At 40.1% G+C, this 19,135-nt stretch overlaps 1 long non-coding RNA gene and 1 pseudogene across 1 annotated transcript; both read left to right on the top strand.

The window, feature by feature from the left end:
• Window positions 1-4,139: 4,139 nt before the first annotated feature.
• LOC116261921 (uncharacterized) lies at window positions 4,140-7,086 on the top strand. Its single transcript, XR_004174380.2, has 2 exons — window positions 4,140-4,597; window positions 6,795-7,086. It is a non-coding gene; the product is annotated as an uncharacterized LOC116261921 (long non-coding RNA).
• A 7,661-nt stretch (window positions 7,087-14,747) lies between these two features.
• On the top strand, window positions 14,748-17,515 carry LOC116262216 (60S ribosomal protein L4-like; annotated as a pseudogene).
• The last annotated feature ends 1,620 nt before the right edge of the window (window positions 17,516-19,135 follow it).

Raw genomic sequence — 19,135 nt, 5'->3', positions numbered from 1 at the left:
GTGTATATACATGTTATATACATATATGTGCACATGATGATTCCCTTCATCCTTCTCTCCCTATGATTCCACATTCTATTTTACAAATTTTCATATGCACATGAATGCGTATATACATGTGTTCTATTTCATCTCTTTTGAATATTTTATTTCTCTTTTCAAGACAAATATCTTTCCTTACAAAATTTCTTATACATACAAAAATATACGTATGGATATTTCTCTTTTACTCTAAAATCTCTCTTTCTCTTGAAATCAATACCCCTTTTGTTTTAAACTTTCATATGTGTATATATGATGGTATGTACACGTATATGCATGTCTTTCTCTATCTCTCTCTCTCTTTCCTTTCATGAGAGTATTTCTTCTCTTCTATTCTTTTTAACATTTTCCTCTCATGATCTTTTTATTTACCAACTTCGTCAAGACCAAAAATCAAGTAATGACCCAATATTGGATTCATGCTTGATAGTCTACAACCTCAATCCATTTTTAAAAAACTTTTCCTTCTTATATAAGATAGTTATCAAAATAAAAATCTTAGATGTATGTTGTGGTAGAAATATTTCTAGATGAATGTTATGGTAGGAATGAATGATTTTCCTTTCTAATCATATAGGATCAATACACTCATGCATTCACACTCACATGATATCACTTATGATCACAAACACTTTTCCAAAAGAAATTAAGCAAGATGAGATGAAGCTCTAACTAGGCAGTAATCGAATTAGAGCAAAATCTCAAACCTACTTAAAGTCTTAAGAGAACACTAAAATGACTTCAAAATGATTTTTCAAGTTTTCTAAATGATATTTACAAAGATTTTTCAATTCTAGTTTTCTCTAAAATATTTCACATTCTCAAGTAATTCTCAAAAATCTTTTCAAAAGTTTGAAACATCAAACTTTCAATGTTCTTCTACACCGCATATAGAGAGATGTTCAAGCCAAAATAAAATGCATCAATAATAGACATAGCCCTTGGATTGATTACCCCTGGTACAAGCGCTGAGAATGGTTGATCCTCGTACTGACGAGCGAGTCTCTGTCTCTCATTTTCAAAACAAAACTCATTTTTTTGGAGCACTCCAAAATCAAAAATAAAAATTTTGAGGATGCGAACACAGAGGTAGATATATTTCAAATGAATTCAAAAGATATTTGAAAAACTATGGAATAGTTTTTCAAAAATCATGTCCAAGAATAGCTCAACAAAATGGACTTTCTAAAAGAAAACGTACGCACATAGTTGAAATAACAAGAACTATTCTTATTGCAAAAAATATACCTAAAAACTTTTGGGCTGAAACAACTCTTGCTTCTGTTATCTCATAAATAGAATGCCTTCAAAAGTTTTAAAGAATACAACTCCTTTTGAAAAATTGTTCAAGTATGAACCTGATCTCAATAGAGTTTGAAATTTTTTATGCAAATGTTTTGTTCTTAATGACAAGACTGACAAACTAATATTAAAAGTTATTGAATGTACATTCATTGGTTATTCTGAGACACAAAAATGCTATAAATGTTATGACCCAGTCAAAGACAAGATCATAGTTCCAAGGAATGTAAAGTTTAATGAAGACGAAAATGTGTTCGAAAAATTGTGGAGAAACACAAAACAACAATGATTATTTTTTTTTATTCAAGTATCTCTTTTAATGTGACGATGAAATGTATGATATTGATGATAGTAACATTAATGATAATGATGTCAGTGGAGTAGCCAAAGACATAATTACATATCATGGAAGAAACTCACAATAAGACATTGGTGAAGAAGAACACCATGAGACTATTGATCTCCAACCAACTTTAAATGAAGAAAACATTAAAAGATCCACTAGAAACATAAGGCAATCCAATAGGTTTGTATCATATGAGACATTTACCTCAACAATAGAGCTAGAATCAATGTCATTCACTCTCACTTTTGAACTGTCTACATTTAACAAAGCCTCCAATTATTAAGTGCAAGAATGCTATATTAGAAGAATTGAGTGCCTTGAGAAAAGCTCAAACATGGGAAATACAAGATTTACCAATGGGGAAATAGATTATTGGATGCAAATGGGTATACAAGATGAAAATAAAAAGTGATAGATCTATAGAAAGATAAGCTTGTTGCTAAAGGTTATACTCAAGAATATGAAATTGATTATGAGGAAACATTTGCTCTTGTTGCTAGAATGACTACTGTCAGGACTCTTATTGCTTTAATATCCCTTAAAAACTGGAACATCTTTCAAATGGATGTAAAGAATGCTTTCTTAAATGGAGATTTTATAGAAGAAGTTTACATAGAGGTACCATCAGGTCTGTCACTTCCACAAGGAAAAGTTCTTAAACTTAAGAAAGCTCTATATGGCCTCAAACAAGCTCCTAAAGCTTGGTTTGATTGTTTTAGCTCTGTTATCTCTAATTACGAATTTCACTCATATTTGACTAACACTGCTTTGTTTGTTAAGAATATTACTGCAGATATCATAATCCTCCTACTATATGTTGATGACATAATCATTATAAGTAGTGACAAAGAATGTACTAAGGAATATAAGAATTTACTGCAAAAAACGTTTGAATTGAAATATTTAGGTTTTCCAACGTATTTATTGGGTATTGAGGTTACATACTCCACTAGAGGCTATTTTTTGTCACAAACCAAGTTTACTGCAGAGATTATTGCTAGGTCAGGTATAACAAATGATAAGATCACAGAAACTCATGAAGTAGTACAAAGCAAAATGAAGCTCGATGATTTAATTCTTCTTACTAATTCTACTCCCTACCAGCAGCTTGTGGGATCCTTAATGTATCTTAGTATTACTCGCATTGATATTACTCATGTAGTTTATATAGTAAGTAAATTTCAGCATGCTCCATCAAGTGTTCATATGAAAGTTGTTCTTCGTATCATTAGATATATCAAAAGGACAATAAATAAGGTAGTATTTATGGTTTCTTTTTCCTCTCTAAACTTGATTGCTTATACTAATGTTGATTGGGGAGGAGATTCAAATGATAGACACTCAACTACAAGGTTTTGCATCTTTTTAAGGGAATCACTCATCTCGTAGAAGTGCAAAAAGCAACAAAAAGTCTCTCTTTCTTCTACTGAAACTGAATATCGAACTATGGCCTCTACAACCATAAAAATTTTCTGGCTTCGTCAAATGCATGTTGATATGGGAATAACAATAGAAGAACCCACTGATTTATGCTGCGACAACAAGTGCTCTATCTACATTGCCAAGAATCAAAGGTTCCATGAATGAACCAAGTATATAGAAATGGATTGTCACTATGTTCGTGAAGAATTTTTGAAGAAAACTAATAAACTTTTTGTCACTTTAGAATTTTAGCTGGCTGATTTCTTCACAAAGTCTCTATGTTATCCTAGATTCAACTTTTTTTTTAAAAGTGATAGCACCGTAAGTTTAAGGAGAGGTGTTAAGAAATAAGATATCATAGTTAGGTTTTAGCTTAATTAGGTTTTATATTTTATTTTTCTTTCTTATTTATTTTTCTTTTTATTCTTTATTTATTTCTTTTTGTTTCTTATGTTCTAGCCATTGGAAGTCTCAACGACTCTTTTATGAGCTATTGGAACTTCCAACGTCTAGTTCAGCCCCTTCTTCTTTCTCATTTCTTGTATAAATATGTAATCTGCTCCGTGTATAATGAAGTTGTGATTTACAGCAATTCAATGTTCATCTTGAATAAAGATTATACTTATTCATTTGGCCTTGGTGCCTATTTCTGTTGTATGTTCATTTAGTGACTGTTACAGTCACATTTTCATAATGTTGCCTTGCTTTTCAAATTACCACCAGTGGATAGGCCTTGCAAATAAGAGTTTAGAATCACCACCTAGACAAAAAAAATAGGATAATGGAGAAACATACTTTATTTCTCTGCAACACATAACGGCATGTTGGATTGCCTGGATAACCAGTTTGTTGCTGAAAGATGTCTTAAAGGCATAAAACCCATTCAGACACAAACAAGAAATTAACTTCAGAACTTCCGAGTTTTCTAGTTTAACAGGCATTATGTTTTTCTCAATTGTCCATCAACCGAAGAAAATGGGTTCAGAACTTCGTGGCATATGCATAAGCCTGGGCACTGGGTCGGGCCACCGTCGGGTACCGGGCGTCTGGCCCGACTGAGGCCCAGGCTCGGGTAGCATAAAAAGCCTTATCGAGTTCGACCCGGCCTGGAACTATAACGGGCCGGGCTCGAGCTTTAAACTCTACCCGTCGAGGGCCCGAGAAGCCCGACGTCCATCAAAACCGATTTTTATTTTTTATTAGGTTAGGGTTACACAATGTTTCAACTTCATTTTCGATTGAACAAGCATAGCGACGTAGTGTCGATGACTCGAAGCTCCTCTGCGGCTCTGCCTCCTCCGCTCCTCGCTATCGGCATCCTGCCTTGCCCAGTCGCCAACTGGCCGTCAACAACTCGCTAATTGCCATCAGCGCCGCCGCATCGCTCACCACCATTGCTGCTTCTCCAATCTCCATCGTTGTCGCCGGACCGCATGCTATTTCTGCTCAAACCATCGCAGAAATGTCCAAAATCTACAGTGACAGGTACAACTAGTTGTATCCATTAACTTGTTTTTTCTGTGTCTTTCCTTGGCCTGTTCAACTTGGGGATCCCTCGTCTATTTGCTTACCTTAAAGTTTTTACACTTTGATCTTTTTGATTCCCTCAGTTGGGGGGTCACCTTGACGACGGATCAGAGATTTAGAGTTGGATGCAACTCAAGCGATGTTCCTTTAATTCTTACTGTCTTCAATTTTGGCATCATGAACTTGTCTGCTTTTTACTTCTTACAGCAGGCCTTGGGGTCCTCCTTGGGGAATATGAATCTTCACAGATTGAGTTCTTGGTTCTGGATTTATGAGCTGCCCTTGTTAACTTTTCAAATGCTTTTGGCTTTAGCGGTTCCAGTCGCATGTGTCTACTTGTTTTTTCAACTACAATAAATTTGTTAAGCCTTTTTCCCATGCTGGGTACTTCGGATCAATGTTCTCCATTTCAGAAAATAGCCTGCATCAGCCATAAGTGTTATGTTCATGGTATTCTTAGTCTAATTCATTCCTATTTTTAGTGAATGGATTGATGATTCGGACTTAATTCTGCTTGTTCAAAGGACAAAAGCTTTTATTTATTAGAGGCCTATATGATGTGTATGAGTGGATACAAGTTGATATCATATAATTGGATACAAGCTCATGAAATATGTGTGCATGTCGTCTTATCTGTGGTGCTTATCTGTGGATGGTTACAATATATTGCAGATGTGCATATTGATTGTATGTGTCTCCAGTCTCATGGCTTCGATTTTCAATAAGTTTTAATAGGTGGGACATACTGATTCATTTCCTTGCAGGTTATATGCATAAGTTTATTTGAGGGAATTGTCATATTACCATTTTTAGGATCTTATGTGTTACTGATGCATTGCTGATACCGTGTGATTATCACTGTTAAACCAAATGATCTTTCTTCTCCTTCGTTTGATGTCTCTATATTGCAACATGGCAGGGGTGTTACAGTTCATCACTCTTACATGCCTGGACATTACCTTTGTAGTAAACCAAGCCTATCAATTTATGCATTCTCCTAATTTTCCTCTGACTGACTTCTTCCTAAGTTTCCCAGTATACTCTTGCAACTTGCATTGTACTTCCAGCCTATGTTGCCCTTCTTCCTCCTTTTGCTTTGTTCTTATAATATTTTTTGTTTTCTTTTTATTTTTTGTTGTTGTGATCCCTACCCTTATTTGATTCAGTTGGTGCTTTTTCTTTTCTGTCTAGAAGTGTTGAAGATTTTTGTTATGTTTGCTTAATAGGGTAAAGACTTCGTATATAGCCTTTTACTTGGCACCAAGTACCTCTTCTATGGTATCAAATAATTGACTTATAGCATTATCATGTCTTTCATGGTTCTATGTATGATATGGCTTTATAATGCTCATTATTATGCTTCTAGATATTCTCATTATTATTTTTTTGTGAAATGCTATGCATATTTTAATTTCTAAATACTTTCAAAATTTGCAGGAATGGTTCCTTCTACTACCTTATGAAAACTTACCACCATTTAAGTCCTGAAGCACTTACTATGGATTGGTTTAAGGGAATATGTGAAAGCTTTGAAACTGTTGTAGTGTACCTTTAATGCAGCGTTTTGATGTGCATGGGGACAATAATCCAAGTTTGATGGCATGCCCATGCAAATAGTATGTCGTTCTCCAGGCTGTGATAATCCTAATTCAGCACAAATATGATCTGATTAAAGCTACTGATTTTTTCCCAGGATCAATAAAATGGTTGAAGTCAAGCTATCCACTTGTCTTAGTTGGTTAGTTTTGTTGACTAGCCTTCCTGCATTTGTATTTATGAAGTTGCTAATACACCTTTTGAACATCTCATCAAAGTTTTGGATTTTTCGGTGGTGATGAAAGAGAATAGCTTTGTCATGTGTTTATATGTGTGAGTCCATGTGCATGTGTAGCATGTTCTTGCGTTTTGTGATACTAAGTTCCCAACAGATGACTGTATATCTGTATCCTGTCATTAGTGTATAACAGATGTTAATATGCATCTTTGGATATATGTACCTTTAATACAGCACTGATGAACTGAAACTGCCATGATGCCCGAAAATGTTGCTACTTTAACTATTACATTTGGAAGTGTTTGCCAGTATTTTTCCTTTAAAGCAAATTTTTCTGAAAGTACCATTGTTTTGAAAACTGTCATTTGATGTCCATTGCAGCTTGTTCCTGGTGGTTCGCTAGAATGAAGAAGACACTTTTTTAGGGCAAGTTGGTTTCTAGATTCAGCATATGCAACTCAACACATCACTTGTCAGATGCTTATTTTACTTGTAATTTCCTTGAGGAGGCTATTCAGATTTGTTAGTGAACCATGTGGGAACACTGATTTTCTTTTTGTTTATAGACCTGAAAAGGGGTTGTTCATTGTTGATTAGCTTTACTGACAGGAATGTATTTCGTGCCAAAGTTCCTTGTTGATCAGATTTAGCTTGTAATTTTCGACTGAGCTCATTGGTTAGATTGCAAACTGTAGCATGCCCGACAGACCCAAAAAAGCCCGGCCCGGCCCAAGAAAAGCCCAACCTGGCTCGTTAATAATCGGCCCGGGCCGAGTCTCGAGCATAAAATCAAGCCTGATGCCTGATAATTCATCGGCCCGGCCCAGCCCCATTAATAATGGGCCGGGCCTCGGGCTGGCTCGATAGCGTTCCCGGGCTCAAAATTGGACAATTTTATTGGGCCAGGCCAGCCCGGCCTGGCCCGATGCCCAGCCCTACATATGCAGTACATACAAATGGGCTACATGCATGCCGACAGCCCATCGAGCAGTAGTGGCTGCTCAGCCTTTTCTTTCTAGTGCAGAATTTCTTATTCCAATTGAGTGTCACTTCATGTACATTTTACATGCTAACTGCTATTTCTTTTCCCTCTTTTTAATGTTTAGTAACTCGCCGAAGCTGAAAATAAGAGTCACAAGCTGTCCCCTGCGCCATAAGATAATAATATAGCATATTGTCATCTGATTTTTGTGAACAGTTATATATATATATATATATATATATATATATATATATAACTGTGTGCTGCCCTACTGAAGGCATCATTAATTAATCTGATCTTGGAAGAGCAGAATTTGATAGCACTTAACGGAATCTGAACTTCAAAGATCAATGGAAATTCACAAGAGAATTGTCGACATTTGTATCACATTTCTCCAGGTAGACAATTCCTTTAAATTGCTCTATCAAATGCTAAAATTTTATTGAATGTTTATATGCCAAACAAAATCACCTCTTCAAATCCCTAGATCATGGGCATGATAAAAAAAATGCATAGGAGCTAAAAGCAAAGGTTTTAACTGATGTAATTGGATATATGATGTAGCACCTAGTAGTACCTTCGATGCAGTAGTACCTTCATTCACCATCATGAAATGCCATAAACAAAATAACTTAAGAATAGAATTAGAGGATGTGACAAGCTCGCCCTCCAAAGCTCTCTGGTGAATGTTCTGGTGTCAAGATGATTGTACAGAATTGATTTGCATTCAGAAGGCTTGCTGATGAATGCTTTAAGTTCAAAAGGATCTTACATAATTATTTAGTGTGTTAAATTCATAAATACAGTCAAAAGCAAAAAATAACAGAAGAGAAGCAGCTAAATCAATTAGAAAGTAACTCAGTTATTTCAATTAGAAATCAACTCCATTTCCCCAGGGAAATTTTTGTTCGAAAGCCTGAGGTTGCACCATCCAAACCTGCCCAGGGTAGGCACCAGTTTGTTTTCGAAAACATAGTGCAAACAAATAGTATAACGCAAAGTGCTGTCTCATAGCTTATCCAAGAGCACTAGACAAAATACATATGTTGTGGAATAAAAATGATAATGATACAACTCGTTGCAGTAGATAGGCCTAACTAAAAAAGGTTCTTGCTTGAATGGCAAGCTGGTCCATCAGCTCCTCAGGATGCCTAGATTTTGCTTTTCGTGGAATTCGAACTACACTAAAAAACAACACAAGCACCTATCCAATGGCAAGCTAATCATCCGAACCACTAATCCAAAAAAACAAAAAAAAAAATGAAGATCAAAAGAGAAAATTGAAAATCTCAAAACGATTTTACCCACTGCTGTTGTGTGCCTGTGTCCTTTTTCCTCACGTTCTTCTCTTTGACTCTCTCCTCTTCTCTTCCAACCTCCTTCCTGCAGCCCTGCTCTCTCGTGCTCCCATTCTCACTCTTTCATTCTCTATCTCCCTCTCTTTGTCTCTCGTACTCTCCCTCGCACTCTCTTCTTGCAGCTTCGTTTTCCCCCTTTGAAAACCAGTTTTCGAAATAGGGCAAGGAAAGGGGCTGCGGGCAGGCTGGATTCAGGTGGGGCCAAACTAAAAATTTTCAAATTTTTTAATTTTTTTTTTTCAATTCGCTGTGGTGGGGTCACGGCCCAGACATGCCCCCTGGCTCTGCCCCTATATGTATGTATGTATATATATACATGCTCTTGTCGCACCCACACCAAATTTTTTTGAAACTTGTTGCATCCAGCACCAATACCCGCACCCTGTACCCATGTGACATATATATATCATATACATATGTATACAAAGTATGTGTACGTTATACAATAATGTAATATTTGTAATGTACAATATATGTATACTAACATAACATATACAATATGTATTATGTAATAGATACATGTATGCATATGCGTATATACATAACATATTATGTATTATATATATACATGTATGCATACACGTATATACACAACATATTATGTATTATATACACATATATATCATATATATATATATGATATATATGTGTATACACAACATATTATGTATTATATATATAATAATACATAATATGTTATGTATATACGTATATGCATACATGTATATATTACATAATATACATATATGTATATGTTATATTAGTATACATATATTATACATTACAAATATTACATTATTGTATAACATTTTTGAATTCTGTTTGGGTTTTAACGTCCGAAATTCTTCGATGGACTGAGCTAGTGGGGACTGCTCCTCCTAACCCAGCCTTGGCTGCTTGGGTGCAGCCCTTCAACCTCTCACCAACGCACCCACCTGGTGCCGACGTTAGTGTGTTGGCCTGAAACTAAACTCAGCCCGAGATTGCTCTTCTACAAGGGAGGCAAAAGGAAGTCGCCTTCCACCGCGCCCACCCGGCACCTCGGTAGCTGCCTCTCACCCTCAGCCGGGTCCCCAAAGGAACCTAAACTGCCGCACCCACCTGGTGCCTCGGCAGCGCACCTCGGGTTCGATCACCCTATGCTAAGTGGTGAGCTTAGCTGCAGTCCTAAGTGTAACAACAGGCAGATAGTAGCTTCATGCACAACTGTACTTATCGATAAAATTTTGACCTCAAACTTGGTCAGCACGAAGATATAATAGTTATCTAACTCTCCACAACATTTCAGCTCAATCCGAGATGTCGAACCCACTAAAATACCTCGATCTTCCTGGTAAACTACACACAGGACAGAATCTGCCAGCCTGTTTGGTTGATAAAGGGTATGAAATCCGGGTTTTCTGAGAAAATCAAGTCCAGTGTCCTATATGCCCTTGAAGCCACAATAATTATACACCTCTCCACCAAATTCCAGATGATTTCGAGGCCGTTCACCCCTGGAACTTAGCCGTTTACCACTGCTGGCTGCTAACAATCTGAAATCTGTGGTCTACACTTTCACCCCAAGCAGTCGGAATTTGATGTTCTCACTGTTATGCCTGTTGTACCATCATGTGTAGCTGCTAGATTTGATGAAGTTTGAGCACGCCGGAGCCTCCAAACAGCTCTGATACCAACTCATAGGTTGGTATGAGTAGGGTATGAAATCTCCCACTGAATAAAATCTAGTTGTGCCAGAAATCCACTGTTGTGCTCACGGTCCAAGAAAGACTTTGAGATGCGCTTGGGTCCCCCACAATGCTCTGACAGTAGGGTATGAAATCTTCCATTGAATAAAATCTGGTTGTGCCCGAAATCCACTGATGTGCTCACGGTCCAAGAAAGACTTTGAGATGCGCCTGGGTCCCCCACAATGCTCTGATACCAACTGGTAGGGTCGGGAGCTACGGCGGATAAATTTTGCCACTGAGGCCTGATCCTACTCCCAAGATCTATGGAAGGAGGCTCACCAATCAAAGAGAGGTTAAGATTTACACTTTTAAAACCCTACCGGACAGTCACCCTGGCTTAATTTTCCCTTGAGTCAAGATGAACAAGTAAAGTTAAACCCGCCCAAGTCTTAACCTACTACAAAATGCTACAAGGATGTCAGGCTTATTACAAACGTGAGCGATACAAAAATAGCTCTCCTCACTCAATCAAGCACATTCATTCACCAAACTATCCTGTTCAAACCATGCCTAAGTGCAACAAACCACACCCAAACCCTAGGTGGGTCTTCTTAACCTGGGAATGTGTCCTTGGCTAAAGAGAGCCTTAGAGGATTCCACGGTTGCTGACTTAGCCTCTTGTCCGGCTACAATCACATGCCCAACCCCAATTTCTATAGGGTGTTGTGGAATGTTACCTCTCGGGGCCACGCTTGAGGTCTCTCGATAAAGATGACTAGAGGTAAAGACCGCAGCTATTGCTGCCCTCTAGTATTCAGCTCTTTGTCCAAACACCTTTAGTCATGCCTTATGTCCATCCGTAGTAGTTACGGCTCTTCTCTCTGTTCTCCTTAGCTCAAGACAATTACAAGGAAGTCACAATGCAATCAATTAAGCAATGAAGGATAGAGAGCAATTAGATGCATTCACCGGATTAGATTTCAACCCCAAGATGTAAACAAGTCGATTGGGGGAAGCAATCACCAATCTCGCTTGGCGAACGCGGTTCCTTCAATGTAGGTCCGGTGCTAGGCTAGGTATGTTCGAGCCTTCATGGTCAATTCATGAAAGTGGGTCCACGCCTTCTTGGTCATTGCTATGCTGCTGGTCCACGGTCAAGGTTTGACTCCACCTGGTTCACGTGAGGAAGGTTGACTAGGTCCTGGTCCTTCCTTCTAAGTCGGGCTTCTCTCAAAGATGGCACTAAGTTCACACGTCAAGAGAGATGGGTCCCACTTGCTCGCCTGCCTTCTCACCTTCCAAGTTAGGTGCTGTCTAGGTTCAATGAACCTAGGTGGCAGCACCTTCCTTAGTCTCCTCCTTCTGATTTGGGCTACTCCCAAAGATGGCGCAAGATGATCTTCCAAGATTATCGTCAGGGATCACCTTCCAAGATTGTTGCCCGGGTCACCTTCCACATTTGATGCAAAGGATCTCTTTCCTAATTTGTAGCTGCCGAATTCACCTCCTCCTTCCTTCCTTATTCGTAACACATCCAGGTTCAATGCACCTAGGACGAATTCACCTTCCCAAGTTGGCACCTTGAGCTGGTTGAGATCTTCTCCCCAAATGGTAGGCGAATCTCCTTCCTATCTTGGTGTAGGCCAAGACCTTCCTTTTCTCGCACATAGAATACTTTCCTTACTTGTAGGTGGTGATTAGGGAAATGTAACCACGTGGCAGCTCCAAGTGTTCTCTTCTAGAACCCTCCCTAACTGCCTTAGGTCCAGGTTCAATGAACCTTGGTGGGTTGATTGCACCTTCCAAATCTGTAGGGTCAGATTAGATCATGCGCTCATTCCATTTAGGGACGGGTGCTAGGTGGCGCGTGCTCCTTTCTTCATTTGTAAACAGCCCCGGATCAGAACCTCGCTGGATTGGCGCCTTCATCCTATGAATGACACCTGTCCTCCACACCCTTCCTATTCCGACGGGATAGGATTTAGCAAGAGCTGGAAGGCGTCAATCCTTCCTTTTGAATCACCTTATGGCCTGCCTTGCATTAGGGTTAGCTCGAGATGGCTTGGACCAATATACCCTTGAGATATAATTAATATTTTAAGAAAATTAATTCTCAGCAAGGGTAGATTAGGAATAGTTCACCAAGTCTATGAGCTGGCCGGATCTAGCCCGAGCTGGTCGGATTGTTGGCCAGATTTCAGAGTCACTCCATGGATTCCGGTAAACAGGCCAATGACAGGGAGTAACTTGCAGAAGAGGTTTCAATGGTCAGATCAACTCCATTTATCGTGAAATTTGGATATGTTGTATAAATTTTAATTACAAATCTAACGGTATATGACTCACCTGAAAACTCCCCGGGAATCGCCGGAAACAGCCTCTGCAAGTGGTGGTTCTGCGGCGGCTGCGCCTCAGTGGCGGCAGCAGAAGCAGCTGACTTTCGTCACGGATTTGACTGCCTTGCCGTCGTCCGATCTCTTGAAATTTTAGTATGTTGGAGAGGACATTGAGAGCTTTCCAACGAGCTATGGCACACCTTAAAACTCCTAGTGGATCTCTGGCAATCGCTTTCTGATTAGAGATATGTTCTGGCACACTTCTTCAGAAACCTGAGATCTTCTCTCCGCGCGTTTTCCCTCCTCTCTCCAGCAAGTTGACTCCTCTTCCTTCTTTCTTCTTCCTCGTTCCACAACCTTCCTTTAAAAGCTCAAATTTTCAATAGGGATGTAGAGCGCCTTATCCCATCAGTGATATTCCTTAGGAAAACCAGAATTTAGGTGATTATTCCGGATGAACAATCGGATGCTTCCTTCTTCCATTGGAGCCTCCCACAATCGGATTTCCCTCTTCACTCAGTGCCGCCTCTCCAATCCTAGTTAGACAAGATAAACTTGAATGCAAGGATGGAAGCTACATTGATGTTGTAAACAAGGTGAAACCGAGAACTCTTCCGCTAAGTATCTAGGAAGATGGAAAACTTAGCTTTAGGATGAGATCTCGCGGGATGTCGATGATGGATGAGGGACGGGCAGAACCGCGGCTCGTCTTCTTCTCCACCTCCCTATAGTGCAGACGCCTCTCAACACTTTCATGGTTAAGGTGAAGGCACGGCTCCCTATCCAAGGATTCCTTTGTTCAGGAACGATGACGAACTTCACGTTAATGGTTACCGACAGCCATTAATCAAGCAAACTCCTCAATATGCTCACGGCTTGGTGAGTGTTGTAGTGTAGTGCTCTAAAAGAGCCACGCGCCCTAAGGACCAAGTGAACTCCTCACGCAGAGGGAGAGAGAAAAACTTTTAATTCATCAAATCATTCTAAACAATGTCTCGGTTTTCAACCTTTATAGACATGGCTGAACCGGTTCCTAACTCATCTCGGTATGAGACTTATACAAACCGACTCAAACAAAAGAGAAACGGTACATAAGTAAAAACAGGTCAATGACCCAAACAAGAATAAGAAATGATTTGGGCGTTTGGCCCGTGATCCAAATCCGCTTGCGAAGTGTTGATATGTGATTGGGCTTGCGCCCACCTCACCTAGGTTGACCCTAGGCTGTTGTAGAAGGTATGCTAGGCACGGTTCTCTCGGGTCCCATATCAAGTCTTCAACCTCTTGCTCGTGGACCCTTCTTTGATCTCGGATCCACTTGGTTTTGCTCGTCGGATCTTCTTGCTCGCTCATCCTTCCGCTATGTCCGGATCCACTTGTCTCCTTCCGCTTGCCCATTGCTTGATGTGGTTGTGGTGCACCCACTTCATCTTCACCTTGACCAACTAGCTCACTATGGGCATTAGGTCTGCCCATATTCAAAATACTAAGTTCGGCCTTAGCCTCCCTTAACTCCAACACGTCTTCACTAGCTGACCCTACCTTGTACTCGGGAGATTAGCCTCACTTAAAATTTCGACATCTCCTGAGGTTGCCCCCATAAGTCAAATATTAGCATCACTAAGATTTCTTACGCTATTGTCCGTGAACGCCTCCCCGAAGTTAACCTCATTATGGTTTCCTTCGCATTCCGCTACAGCACCCTTGCAAGAAAAGATAGCCTCATGTAGGATTTGGGCACTTCAGTAGCACCTTCGGCATTCCTCGATATGGTCCAAATTTGGCACGTATCATAGTTGGATGAGGACCGTTGTAACAACTTCGGAAAATATCGGGGTGGGACGAGCTTTCTCGAGACCAAAAAGAAGCTCGTTAGGGCTTCCATATAGACTCCCTCTGGCCTCGGTTTCCTATCACTGCTGTTCAACAGAGCTGCCTCTGTCCCAGAGAGAGAGAAAGGGAGAGAGTGAGTGAGAGAGAGGAAAGCAATGGCTCCCCCGGCCACCGCTGAAGCCCGCCCGTTGGTGACCGTCCAGTCTGTGGAGGGTGACATGGCAATCAATGGCGCTGCGGTGTCTGTCCCTCTCCCGGAGGTCCTCTGGGTTCCGATCCAGCCGGACATCATCTCCTTTGTTCGCGACAACCTCTCCAATAACAAACACCAGCCTTATGCGGTCTCCAGGCGCGCCGGTCACCAAAACTCTGCCGAGTCCTGGGGCACCAGCCATGCCATCTCCCGTATCCCTCATGTTCCCGATGGTGGCACGCACCGCGCCGGCCAGGGTGCCTTCGGGAACATGTGTCGTGGCAGGTGGATGTTCGCCTCGATGAAGATCTGGCGCCACTGGCACCACAACATCAATATCAAGCAATGCCGGTTCGCCATGGCCTCCTCTATCGTGCCTTCTCTTGTCCTCGCCCATGGACACTGTATCGAGTCCGTTCCCGAGTTACTGCTTGTTCTGTCGAACTCCGTCGAGTCCATGGAGAAGACCTCCGGAGCATTGAAGCTCCTGAACCAGATTGGTGCCGGTCCTGACGTAGAGCACGCGAAGACAAGCCGGTCCGTTCGTCCTGGGAAGGAAAAGATGCGCAACCGCCGCTACGTTTCTCGCAAGGGCCCGTTGATTGTCTACGGATCCAAGGGATCGAAGCTCGTCAAGGCTTTCTGTAATATCCCCGACGTCGAAGTGGCCTGCGTGGACCGGCTTAATCTCCTTAAGCTTGCTCCCAGTGGTCATTTGGGTCGGTTCATCATTTGGACCAAATGTGCCTTCGAGAAGCTGGATGCTGTCTACGGTGGTTTGTACAAGGTGTCGGAAAAAAAGACTGGATACATTCTTCCCAGGACAAAGATGACAAATGCCGATCTTGGGAGGATCATTAACTCAGACGAAGTGCAGTCTGTCTTGAAGCCCGCAAAGACAGATATTAAGCGCAGGACGCTGAAGAAGAATCCGCTGAAAAACCTTGGTGCGCTCCTGAAGCTCAATCCCTATGCAAAGACCGCGAGGAGGATATCTCTGCTTGCTGAGTAGCAGAGCGTGAAGGCTAAGGCAGAGAAGCTGGACAAGAAGAGGAAACAACCGAAGGTTTGTTTAAGCTCTCTCGACGTGGCAAGAAAGTCATATGGTAGTTTATCAAGCTAAGTATTTTCAGTCAGGCCTAGCTAAATATTCACATTTGAGATCCCTACTTTGGTATTTTTACTTTAAAGGTTTAGCCAAAGTTTAGACAAGTTTTCAGTGCAGAGTATCGCGATCTTAAATCCATGAATTTCAAAACTTGAAGACCTTGATATTAGATCGAATGTGAAGGAGATGCAAAGGTTGTTGATCGGTTAGATATCTCCTAACTGTCTTGCAGGAACAATTGCAGCAAGAACGAGGCAATCAACAGACAAAGTGGCTACAAAGAATAACAAGGCAGCTAAGCAAAGGAGAGTTGTTGTTACAGGGATGGGTGTGGTGACTTCGTTAGGCCATGATCCTGATACATTCTACAAAAACCTCCTTGAAGGTGTCAGCGGAATAAGTGAAATTGAATCATTTGATGTTCGGGCTTCCCAACTGTAAGTCTCTAAGTCCGTTAACTAGAGATTTGGCCTCCGAAATCGTGTGGATATTTGATGGTAAAGGTATAACTGATTTGTCATTTAAGAACTTTCAACTAAATAGCCCGTTATGCAGCGGATTGCAGGGGAAATCAAATCCTTTTCACCTGATGGATGGGTTTCACCAAAATCTCCCAGAGAATGGACAAGTTTATGCTCTACATGCTCATCTGGCAAAAAAGCATTGATTGATGGTGGCTTGATGGAAGAGACCACGAAGAACCTGGATGCAGCAAAATGCAGCATCCTGATCGGCTCCGGAATTGGTGGAGTCCAGGTGAATTGTGCAAATATTCATAGATTGGTGTTAATTACCAAATACCTGGCACTCTTCATTTCTTTTCAAACTTCTTGAATTGATAGAGCTACAAATTGGGTATCATGAAGTTTAGAAAAGCAGACTTCCTGCAACAAATGGTTTCGCTGGAACATACGATGCTTCATGTCGTAGATGCGACTACAAATTTATCGGAAAAGTGTATATACAGATTCTGTGTATGAAGAGGATTTTGTAGTTAGATGAGAAGAATACGGCCCCTGCATATGTAATCCTAAAGGAGTTCCTTCGAATAACTAAAAATACACTATATGGTTAACTGATAAATTTCTTTAATAGAGTAAAACAGTTGCCTCATATTTTATACTGATGAATGGAATAGGTACTTTGTGATAATACGGCACCTATTCTATGTACCTTTTGCGGTAAAACAGTTGCATGGTCTCGCATAAAAAGATAACCCATTCTATGTACCTTTTGCTGTACCGAATATGGGGTCCGCTACACTTGCAATGGATTTGGTAAACCAAGCATTTGATTTCCAGTGGATCTGACAGATTCATGTTCTTATCTATGACCCTAAGAAGACTCTTCATGCCTCTAGAATTCAGGGTTGGATGGGTCCTAATACTCGATTCCAACTGTCTATGCTACAAGCAACTTTTGCATACTGAATGCAGCTAACCACATTATGTCGGGGCGAAGCTGTAGGTCTCAGGCTCAAAAACGCCTTCCATTTTCTGTACCAATTCAAAAAGCATTCTATTCTTGCTGATGGTCGTCCTACAAAAGCAACAACTGGATATATCTCATTCTCCAAGAAATTGATGACTTTTTCAGGATGTAATGCTAGCTGGTGGCTCTGAAGGCACGAATTCTACGCATCGGTACTAATTTCTGTTATAAAAGATAACTCACATACCTGAGCGCCAGCCATATTCGTCTCCAATATGAGTAACCTGAGCATTCTTTTGTAATTTGGAGCAGGCATTGGAGGTTTCAATATGAGTAACCTGAGCATTCTCGTTCATGGGACAGTGTATAAACTTAATTATCTCCTATGTTCTATGAAAGCATATGATTGAGAACAGAGGAAGCGTGAAACAAAAAACTGGAGAGAACTCTATATATCGATTGATCTCTTTGAGTAACATAAATATAGTACAAAAAACGTATCATTACAAGATTTTTGGTACGTAGAAAATGAAGATGATGCACGGCCATATCCATGTGTATCCTTATCCTTCAAAACAGTTTCTTCTCTCATCCTTTATCCACCGAGAGATGCATAACAGCTCTTGATTTTCTTCTTGATCCTTTACTCTTGATACTCCCTCTCAAACTGAGGCATAGATATTTTTTACGCCCAGTTTGGATAACAAATGTTTGAATGCCTCTTTGCCTAATGCCTTGGTAAAGAGATCGGTTAGCTGCTCTTTGCTTCTAACATAGCATGTTATGATTTCACCTTGACTGATTTTTTCTCGTACTACATGACAATCTATGTCAATATGTTTGGTGCACTCATGAAAAATTAGATTGGCTGCAATACGTAGTGCAGCCTGATTATTGCAACACAAATTTGTTGGTTGTGAGTGTTGGGATGCCTAAGTCGGATAATAAGTCTTTTAACCATATTACTTCACAAACAGCATTTGCTATTGCTCGGTATTCTACCTCAGCAGAAGAGCGAGACACAGTGGACCACTTCTTTGTTTTCCATGACATTAAAGATTCTCCGAGAAGAACACAATAGCCAGTGATGGATCTTCATGTTTCATGACAAGCAGCCCAATCGAAATTACAAAAAACACTTACTTGAAAATTATTTTATTTGCCCAATAGAATGCCTTGTCCTGGATTCATTTTAATAAATTTGACAAGTCTCAAGGCAGCTTGAAAATGTGTTTTCTTCGGTGTATGCATGAAGCGACTTAGTATATTAACGGCAAACTAAACATCTAGTCTTGTGATACTCAAATAAATAAAACGTCCAATCAGTCTTCTATATTTTGTTGGATCTTTTATTTCTTTAATCTGAGTAGTATCTAGACCATGTTTATGCTCCATGAAAATTTCCATTGGCTTTGCACTTAGTAATCTGACCTCATTTATAATGTTGAGTGCATAATTTTTTTGTGAAACATATTCCTTTGGATGACCGGGCAATTTCCAAACCCAAAATATTTAAGAGTATTAAGGTGTTTCATGCGAAATTTTTGGCACAAGAAAGACTTAATTTTTTCCACAAAATTCTCCATATTATCAACAATGATCAAGTTGTCCACATATATACTAAGACAACCAAAAAAACCTTCTCCTTGTTTAAGAGTAAATAGCGTGTGATTAGCCTTGGATTGTATAAATCCAAATTCTTCAAGTGCCATAGATAGCTTGTGAAACCAATTTCTTAGAGACTGCTTAAGACCATAGAGAGATTTGTGAAGCTTACATACTAAGTTCTCCCCCTTACAGTCGTATCCTGA

This window comes from Nymphaea colorata, chromosome 10 (genome assembly GCF_008831285.2).
Source record: "Nymphaea colorata isolate Beijing-Zhang1983 chromosome 10, ASM883128v2, whole genome shotgun sequence".
Classification (NCBI taxonomy): Eukaryota; Viridiplantae; Streptophyta; class Magnoliopsida; order Nymphaeales; family Nymphaeaceae; genus Nymphaea; species Nymphaea colorata.
Note: the sequence above shows the minus strand (reverse complement) of the source record. Positions and strands in the feature narration are given on the sequence as shown.